Source organism: Chanos chanos, chromosome 1 (assembly GCF_902362185.1).
Source record: "Chanos chanos chromosome 1, fChaCha1.1, whole genome shotgun sequence".
NCBI lineage: Eukaryota > Metazoa > Chordata > Actinopteri > Gonorynchiformes > Chanidae > Chanos > Chanos chanos.
The window spans coordinates 28,121,166-28,131,275 of record NC_044495.1 but is presented as its reverse complement, the minus strand read 5'-3'; positions in this window follow the sequence as shown (position 1 = coordinate 28,131,275).

Here is a 10,110-nt window from a genome sequence, read left to right as displayed (position 1 = left end):
TCACCTCATTTAACATCATGGCACTAGACTGTTTTAAGAAGCCTCTCTTTTAAATAAAAATAATTATGACTGAAACTAAAAGATGATAGGAATTCAGTGGAAAAATGGTTAATCGTTTGTCATAAATATTCAGTATCCCGTCCTAACTAAAAAAAGACTTGGAAGAGGTTGCCCTTTAGTGCTGATCTGACACCTGTGTATTTGGCATCTCTCCTAGAATAGTTGAGGTATTTGGAGAGGGAAGGCTAAGCAGGAGAGAAAACCTCTACCTGGAGCAGAAGCCATAGTGTGAAAGGTGACCGTAACTGTGAGGTGATAATTCTGTCAAACCTGACTTATGGTGTTTGCTACCCAACCCAGAGTCTGGAATGCTCCTCTATTCATGTCTGGAGAGATTCAATTATGTGACAGATCCCACGGGTGCCTGTGAAAGGAGGATGAAAACATTAGCTTTGTGTTCTAACTTGAAAACTGAGATGACCTTCCAGTACACAGTTATGGAACACAAGAGTCAGAAAATTGTGAGACATTTGCTGGTTGAGCAACTGGTCTGAATATGTTTGTACTCATGATCTCTCATTCTGAGAGATATGCTACCAATATATTCAGTCCTACTGGGCAGCTCAGCTTTGTGTAAAACGGAAATAAATTTCAATAACCCATTTAATCAGTGTAATCCATATTACACTAACTTGGAATACATCCTTTTTCACTTTTTGTTTTCATGTGTGTTGAAGTAAGATATGTTTGGGGCTCCCACAACTGTAAAGTTACCTACATAAGATATGTACTTTGTGTACTTGTTCCTTTTTTACCCTGTCTATCTCAAAGGGCATGCCTGAATGAGATAAGGTATTAGTAGACTGGTATATCAGCATACACAAGATGATACACACACCCATGTTTGGGTGCATATTTACACTCATGTGTGGGACAATTTCATAACCACATTTTCAGTGACATGTGCCCTGACTGTTAAATGTATAGATCTGATGAAATGTTCATGAAAACAGTGATCCATGTGATTTTGAAGATGAAGACAGACATGATCAGAGGAAATTGAATTAAATGTTCCTTAGGGAAGCAGTGCTGTAATAGCTGCACTTTGTTGCAGTGCTAAAGGGAGAAACAGATTAATTCTGGTCATCCTTTTGCATCTGATGTGAGGCCCTTCTTAATGTGAGAGGGAAATATTGATCATTTATTAATGGATTTCATTTAATCAAACCACTATTTGCTTGATACATTAAGCTAAATATGAAGTGTTTATGTAATTTAACCATTAATCACTTTAAGCTTTTTCTCATGTTTTCTGATTCTCCCTTGGTTATTTCTTCAAACTTAACAAACCTCTTACTCTGATGGCCTTTCTTGAGAACACCAGTCTAAACTGAAGTGGGTGATGGCCCAGGAAACATGATATATTAGACGCTAGTGTTTCCCCTGCTGTTCCTTAACCAATTTAGGTTAGGTAGGAAGTGGAGCACATAAACAAAAAGATCTCTGCTGGAGCTCAGACCAGCTCACACCATAATACTGAGAGTGCTTTAACCTTGCTCCTCACGGAGATGTCTACTTTAAAGCTGGTCCTTTGCCTTTTCTTCGTCTGGTTTCATGAAGGGCTTCAGCACAAATTAAATTCAGATACTGCAGCATTCTGCATTTGCTGTGGTACAAAAAAAAGAAAAAAAAAAAATCAAAATATTACAGCAAACATCAGAGATTAGGATGTTTAGTAATCACTTTTTTCTGTGGAAAAACATGGTATGGAAAAGAATCCGCCTGTCATTTCGTCAGTATTCTGCAAAGATGTGTCTGGATTTCTCACACATTCCTGCTACCGTGTGAATGTCCTGATTCCCCGTCGCTGTTTTTTCTTTTCTTTCCGCACACAAATGAATCACCTAACCACACATAAAAATCAGTGTCATATGTAAGTATAACGTGTTCTGGAGTATGTCGTGCTCAAGTTTGCTGTTCCCTTGCTCAAAATATCATTGAAAACAAAACAATATAAAATGGCAGGCAATGGACTGTGCTGTATATCTCTACATGCATGTTTTATATAGGAAAAAGTCTTACATTTATGATTTGTTGTTTTAATATTTTAGATCTTATAAGTATATTGTATAATATGTCTAATATATAATCTATAAATATATAATACTGATTATAGAACTGCACCCTTCTAAGGTGGCTCCATTCGTAGCCTGAAGGCTGTAGCTTGTTTTCCAGTCAAACAAAAACAGCAGCAGCAACAAAAACATCAACAACAACAACATCAACATCAACAATAACAATTGTTAACAAAACCCAACACTTGTTAACAAAATCCAAAACAACAACAACAACAACAACAACAACAACAAATAAATATAAAACAAAAGAAAAAGCACAACAAAACAAAGCCAACAAACAAACAAAAGGCTCGTTTGGTCCTGGTAACGCATATCAGAGCTTATTTCCATTTACATTGTATTTACAGCTCAAACAACTCGGTGGTGAAAAAAATCTTTGCTGAAGATTTAGGTAGCATTTAGAGTCACTGAGAGCTGCCATTAGTAAGGGCAACGAGTAATAAATAGTGTTTGCGGTACATATTAGGTTTCGCATTACTCTTGGGAGATGTCAGTACTATTCAACTAACATTTACAGTGTCCTGTCAGATCGTCTGTGGCTACTCTCGTTGCGTTTTCTACTGTTAATAATACTCACTTTGAGTTGAATTTAGTTAAAAACAGTATATAAGTCATTTCTTCTGTTTTCTGCATTTGAGGGTGGTTTGACTCGACATTATATTCACATCGTGACAACACCGCTGTTGGTGTTTTGGGAGATCCCAGTCTTGAATGAAATATTTGTAGGTGTCTGTACATCGCACGGTATAGATGACATTCGGCACCCAGAGTGAGCGTGCACGTTGTTTTCTTTCCTTGGTTTGCTGTCTGTCTCGAGATCTCTATGCGCTGATTAGTCAGTGTCGCATCAGCTGTGACTGCACGGAGCGTGCGCGGGACGGCGCTGCGCGTTTGACAGAAACGGAGCGGCTGGTGGAGGAGAGTACCACCGTAAGCTGCGGGGAAGTGTGGTGACTGCCCGGAGACAGACCTTTGCCGGGAAGCGTGTGAAAGATAGAGAGCGAGAATAAACTGAACGTCCTATTCAGTACTACCAGCAAACCGAAAAAACCCGCACGAATCGCACGGAACGGTAAGTCTGACGTCCCTCCACTATCCCTTTTTTTCTTCAAACGACGACCATTTCAGGCGGTTTTCTTTCATGAGTGCTCTCCAGTGATGCCTTACAATACCAATAATACGCATTTGGTGCAGTGGATGTGTCGACGAGGATGGCGTCCAGTTGTGGCTCTCCCATAGCAACCAATGATGTTGCGGATATTTATATGGCTATGTCAGGTGTATGGAGGCGCGGTATGAGGGGATGGAAGAGACGAAACATGAAATGTTAACTTGAACAAAACATATTTTGACGAACATGCATAGGTCACATAAAACGGACGAAAATCCAACCATCCTTGGCAGAGAGTGTCGTTTTACTGTACATGTTGGTTTACTTATGTTTTGCCTCGCACAAGCCAGTGTTAATGGACCATTTTCTGGCACGGGACGCTGAAAAAAAACGGAAAATAATTTGACAAAAAAGAGAAACGAATGAAAATTACATAGGCTGCTACAAACCGCGAACAAACTGTAGCCTAGCTTAAGATGATACATTCATTTGAGGATTTTAAGCAGCCCGTCAAATGTGTACAAATCTTTTAGCGAAGCATTAGAGCGAATATTTTCGGAAGACAGGTGTCGTATTTTGAATCGACTGGTTTCATGTCGAAGCTGCAAAGCTATCTCAGTAAATATTTATGCAGAGAACTGGTCCGAAAAGCACCAGCCACTATGCAGTCAATCCTCCATGACATTAGGAATCTTTTTCGCAAATTATAAGTATGGGCAGAATCATCACCGGCAGTCTCAGATGGGGAACCATTCTGCATCATACATTTGGTAAATGGGATCGTTCTAATGCCAGGCCGCACGCCTGCCACAATTAAAGATATTTGTCTTGGATTCTATGGTTCATGGATTCTGCTTTCGCCATTCACATGATTTTTCATAGATCGCTTGTCTGCTGCGCTAAATATCAAATAGTTTTGCTGGATTTGGATATATTTGTCTTTTAGAACAAGTTAATGTCTTTATTTTAATTCTTTCTTTCTTTTTTTAATTTCCCGTGAAGGCTGTGTGGAGACGTGTGATTGTCCAGTACACTGCTCTGCTTGTTATTGGGATATAAGCTCGTCCATATATTGATTTATGACTGTGAAACCGAATGAAATAATCTGATAAAACTGGACGTGAGGGGAGTGCAAACAATCCCTGATTGTGAGAGCAGTGTAACAGATGTTTAGACTGGGTATGGGTGCTTTTCTCGCGCTCAAGACCGTCTGAAGAAGACACTGTATGCATCATACTAAGGGATGATAATGGCAGTCCGATTGGACTGTGCGCATGTCACGGTGTGTTCAAAAGCACACATAGGAGCGAACCAAGAACTTGAACTTATATCACTCTTGTGTTTGAGAATCTGAAAACTGCTAGTTACAATGGTATTTTACAAGTGTCATTGGCGGCTTTTATATACTCCCAAGTTTTATGTTGCTTCTGTAAATTAAAAGGTTACTTTAATTTAAGCATGGGGCAGTTTTTAGTGTCATTGTCAGTAAATTAAAGAAGAATTTCTCTGGAACAAAAATATGTTTTAAAACTGGGCTCATCTGTAGTCATGTGTTTAGTGCAGAAGTTTTTTTGTTTATTTGTTTGTTATAAAAACAATGCATATATGTTGACAGTGAGACAAGCATTACTCACCACCTGGAGGCTAAACTTCTCACCAGGCCGAGCTGAAAAGCAAGCTACTTGTGTATCAAAATCATTATCACCCTTTTAATTTTCTTATGTGGTCAAATGGCCTAAAGGATCATTTGCCAACTCTGTCGTTGGCTTGTCGTAAATCCAAGAGATGGCCATGAGCTGTAACATTTAAGATGCATCATGGTGCTTCACACAAAGTTAGACCTTCACAAACAGTGAAGGTTTGCTTCACAAACAATGTGTGCACCTGTTCCTCTGTGACTTAATTAAATGGTTCTGCTTCCCTTGTACCACCCACATGTGCTGATCTGAACCACAGATCCAAGATAGATCTTTCTCTAAACGTCTTCTGATAGTTATTATACAACTTGTATGATTTCTTTGACACTATCTTTGGTACCCTGTGCTTCCACGGTCACTTGATAAATCCAACTCTGTTCCAAACTGTGCACTTGATGACCATAAGCTCTTCAGTGGTATACCCAAACTCAGAAGAGGTATAAAGAGTACAGAGAACATGTGTCTGTCATGTCAAATCTACCCTTGTGGCTCACAGGGCTTTGAGATTACATCCTTCAGTAAAGTATTGACTGCTTGGGTCCCCTCTCTCCCCTCTTCATGCTCTGTGTTCTTAGTGAAGAGGTGGTGTCTACCAGGCCAGGCTGACAGTGAACAGACACAAAGGAGGGAAATCTTCTTCTTTTTCTTCCTCTTTTTCTTCTCATACTGCGTGGGGCCCTTCCTGTAGCTGTCAGACTCTCCATGCCAACCTCAGGGCGACAGTTATGGAGAGGAATAGAGGGTATTGTCCAGTGTTTGCTTATTCTTGTTGAGCCAAAAGACTGCATGTCTGTATGTTTGATCTCAGTGTAACCGATTCGACTGATCGTTTTAGCCCTCTTAGCCTAATGCTCTTTTAAACTTCAGTTGGGTATGTTAGTTCCTGGGTTTGACTAACATATGGAGTCATTTGGACCCCCAAAACTGGAATTGCACTGAGGTTGAGAGGTTTGTTTTTGAATCAGTGGTTTTATAGCTTTGTCTCTTCAGTTTCAATCACTTAATGTATGAATGAGAAAAAGGACATATCCTTGGTAACTTTTTAATATAGCTGGAGAGAGTCAGAGACACCCAAAAGTTTCCCGGTGGACTGTCCACACTTCATGGAAACTTTCCTAGGTACACTCATCTGGCTCTGGGTGAAACTCCTCATTTTCTGGGGGCATAGATTCAACAAGGCGTTGCTGAGGGAAGCTGATCCATGCATGTTGGCATCGTGCCGCTGCTATAGATTTGATGACATTACATTTATGCTGCGAACAGATCGTTCCACGTCCTCCCAAAAATGCTCTGTCGAGCTTTGCCCTCATGCCGGCCACATAAGTGCAGTGAATGTGTTGTCATGTTCTTTTAATCATACTGAAACGATACATTTTTTGTGAAAGGATGCAATGGACATTTTCCACTGGAAGCATACATGTAATGAGTGGTAAACTGTGTCCATTAATGGATGAAGCTGCTTGGTGACAATGCTCTGATCTGCACGGGCATTGTACAGTTGTATCAAGGGATCTCAAATGTGCCAATAAAGCATTCTTTATATCACTGCACCACTTCAACTGTACTATACTGTTGACATCAGGAAAAAATGACACCATAGCTGTTTACACAAAGTCCTGACTCTTCCATCAGTATGATGCAACAGGAAATGGGATTTGTCAAATCACTGGATGTTTTTCTGCTCTTCAGTTCTCCAGTGACTGTCACTGTCTGACCAATAGAGCTAGATCATGTTTTCAGTGAGATACTGCAACCAGCGTACATGGCATGTATAATCATAGCGCACTTTAAATTCTATAGGTTAGTCATTTCACCTATTCTAATGTTCAGTGAAACTGTAATTGCTCAATGCCTGTTTGCCCACTCTGTATTACAAATCAAGGCCATGTGACTCATCTCTTTTCATGAAAGAGGTGGTGTGCCTAATAACCAGGCCACTGAGTGTAGCATAGAGAAGTGTCCTCCCCACCTCAGGCATGACAACCTGAACATTTGTACAGTCTTTATTGCTCAGCAAATAGACAACCGTTAGGTCTGCATCCAAGGTCGTTGTTTTGGAGATTTAAAACCTAGTCCACCTCATTTATCCTGGAATAAAATCACCTTCTCGTTTGGTGAGGGTGATATCTAAAATGTGAAATCTGAGCTGGGTTTATCTGTCAGGGTGTTGGGGTTTCGCTGATGCACATGCATTTAGGAAGAGTGTAATGTAGACTGGTCTGCTCTGTTTATTCGGTGATAATGGACATATGCATATGTTCATCTTATGCATATGCATGTCTACTTAGTGCTGTGTCTCACTGTCTGCCACTTTGTGTTCTTTTGTATGTGGCGTGTATGAAAAATATAATCTGATCTCGCAAAGTCTTTTTTCCTGTCCCTCAGCCCCAGAACGATTAGAGGAGATTAAGGTCAAAAATAGCGTAAGAATCACAGAATACTCATGCTACAGTGTGTCCATTCCTCTCCTCTCCAGACAGCCAATGGCTGGAATAAGCAATGGTCACATGGGAAAAGCTCTTTAAATCAGGCCAATCAGGCCAATGGACCTAACAATTATTAATACACATTATTCAGAGTGCATCATCGATTCTGTCACGTATGACTGAGGAGTGTTCTGTGCCAAAACCCCTGCAGTCAGCATTTCTGCAGGAAGAGAAACTTGCCTATGGTAACTAGTTTTTCAGACCATGACAGCATAAAAATCTGGATGGATGAGTTTCATTTACATATTCTTAACCCCCATTAAGTAAGAGTTTTATAGTGTTACATACATACAGAGCTTAAGTTCCCATGTAATTTATTCATTCATGCAAATTCATTTTCATATTCTCACCATTTTATGTGCTCACACACCAACTGATGCTCTTGGTATCTCCACATTCATTTGGATTAAATCAATGTCTTAATGCTTCAGGGGAAAAAGAAGCCTTCACCGGAGCCTTTATCTGGGTTTCACCTATGGGTCTGACACAATAAACAGGGTCATTCTGTCTCTGAAACTAAAGCTGAAAGAAAACTGTTGTCATAAAGATAAACCGTCCGGAAATCAGTCTCTCTGTCAGTAAAGATGAGCTCCATGGCTTATTTAGTTAACTCCAGTTATCAGGAGTGTGCCCACTAACTGGAAACCCAACTGAATTAAAACTACCCTGTCTGTGATTTCTTGAAGGGCAATATTTGGGTGTTCACATTCACGGTCCTTTATTCTCTTTATGTGCCTTATGGTGCTGTACCTGGAATCACTTGTCCTAAGCTCTTGCTATTCACTAAACATCTTTACTGAAACTTTACTGAATCATCCAATGCTCAAACAAATGGCCACACACACACACACACACACACACACACACACACACACAATAAAAGGACAAAACACAATTGGCATGCCTCCTGCTCCCACCTCCACAATGTCCCACATGTTTTGGTACTGGAGGAAGTTGTAAACAGTGTGTTATTGTGCCTAATAGTAGTGTAAAGGGTGAAACCATGGCAGTTTCAGAATCTTGAGATGCAGTAATGCAGTGAAATAAGTAAGCTGGTCAAGCAATCCTCTACACAGTAAATCAGGTGGTTTACTCCCTCTGCACAGTGGAGTGGACTGGCTGTGACTTATGACCACAGTGTTCAGTTAGGCTGCAATGCTTCAATGTGTGATAGACGCTGAGCAAAATGAAAAATGACCCTTACCTTTTAGCTCACGTCTCTGTGCCACGGGGCACTTTGTGCTTGTGTGTATCGTAAAACTTCACCTTGCCTGTTGAGAGAGAGAGCTTGGGAAGCCTGTTCTTTATACATTAAATGTACACATCTGTGTTGTAAAAGAATGGCCCATGTGGATTAATGATATTTTAACTCTGTTTTTCTTTATCTAGAGTCCATCACCAAATTACACACAGACCATAGAGTAGCTCTGAGCCAACAGATGTATTCACCACGCTCTGGACCCGTTTTCACCTCACATGTGTCTGAGCCTATGCTATCATTTTGAGTCATCACTCGCCATATGTGTCGTCTCAGTGTGTGAGTGCTGTATTACTCATGTTTACTATCACAGCCTCTTGTCCTCTGTCAGTCTTTGAACTACAGGAAACACTCAGACTATGTCAAAGAAAGTCTCCTCATTACTACAACGCATTCATTATTGTACATTTTACAGTGAAAAACGTGTCTCCTGTTTGCTTCTGAGAATCCACATGTAACACGTATGGAATTAAAGATTGGTAATTTCCAGTACATGGTTACTTTTCCTGCATCACATTACTAAACATCCCTCAGATTTCATTAAAAGGATCTTGACCCTCTTCTTCCTCATTTTAGAAAAGAGACTTTTCTATCTTTTTGTTGTGCCTCTCTTTATGCACCTCTCTCTCTTAAGGGCAACTTAATGCACTGATTCGCAGTGTCTCAGCTAAAGTGGATCCTTCACTTGTTGATGTTGGCTGGGTCTTTGTCTATTGTGTCCTGCTCTGTGCTCTCTCACTAAAACAGAGCAGCTGTAATATGTAAGTCTGAAAGCCTTTCTCTTAGAGAGGATATGGACAGTACTGCATTAACATTACATTGCCCTGGAGTAGAGAAGATCCTTTTGTGTCATTCTCACTTTAACAGGGAGGCATCACATTAGCTCTTCATTATTTTGCACCAGATGCACTTCTTACATGTACATGAAACCTCATCATTGACTAGCAGTGTGGTTTATATCTATGTGCAACACTCAACTATTAGCACATTTGGATGAGGTCTGTTTGTTTAGTGTACCATGTTTGAAGTGTCATATGGACTGTGATTTGTGTATGGGATTGAACATATCTATTAAAGAAAAAAAATCACAGGGATGCTTATATCCTCAGTCACAGAATTACCCATGTTTGTGGATACAGTAACTCTCTCTCTTACTTCATACCATATAATCGTATTTCTATTGCGATTGACAACATGACTGACAGTGTTACTGTTGATAATGAACATTTCATTTCTGCTCACTGATGAATGCCAGTTTTAATTTTGAAGCCAAATATTTCATATGAATGGTAAATAAAAGCAGCGGATTCTGTATTTACACTTCAGTGTCAGTTTGAGTTTTTAAAGTGTAGTTGGGAGGTTTTTTTGAAGCTGCCCAATGAAACATGCTGAATGCTTTAAATATTATGGTTAGTTAGTA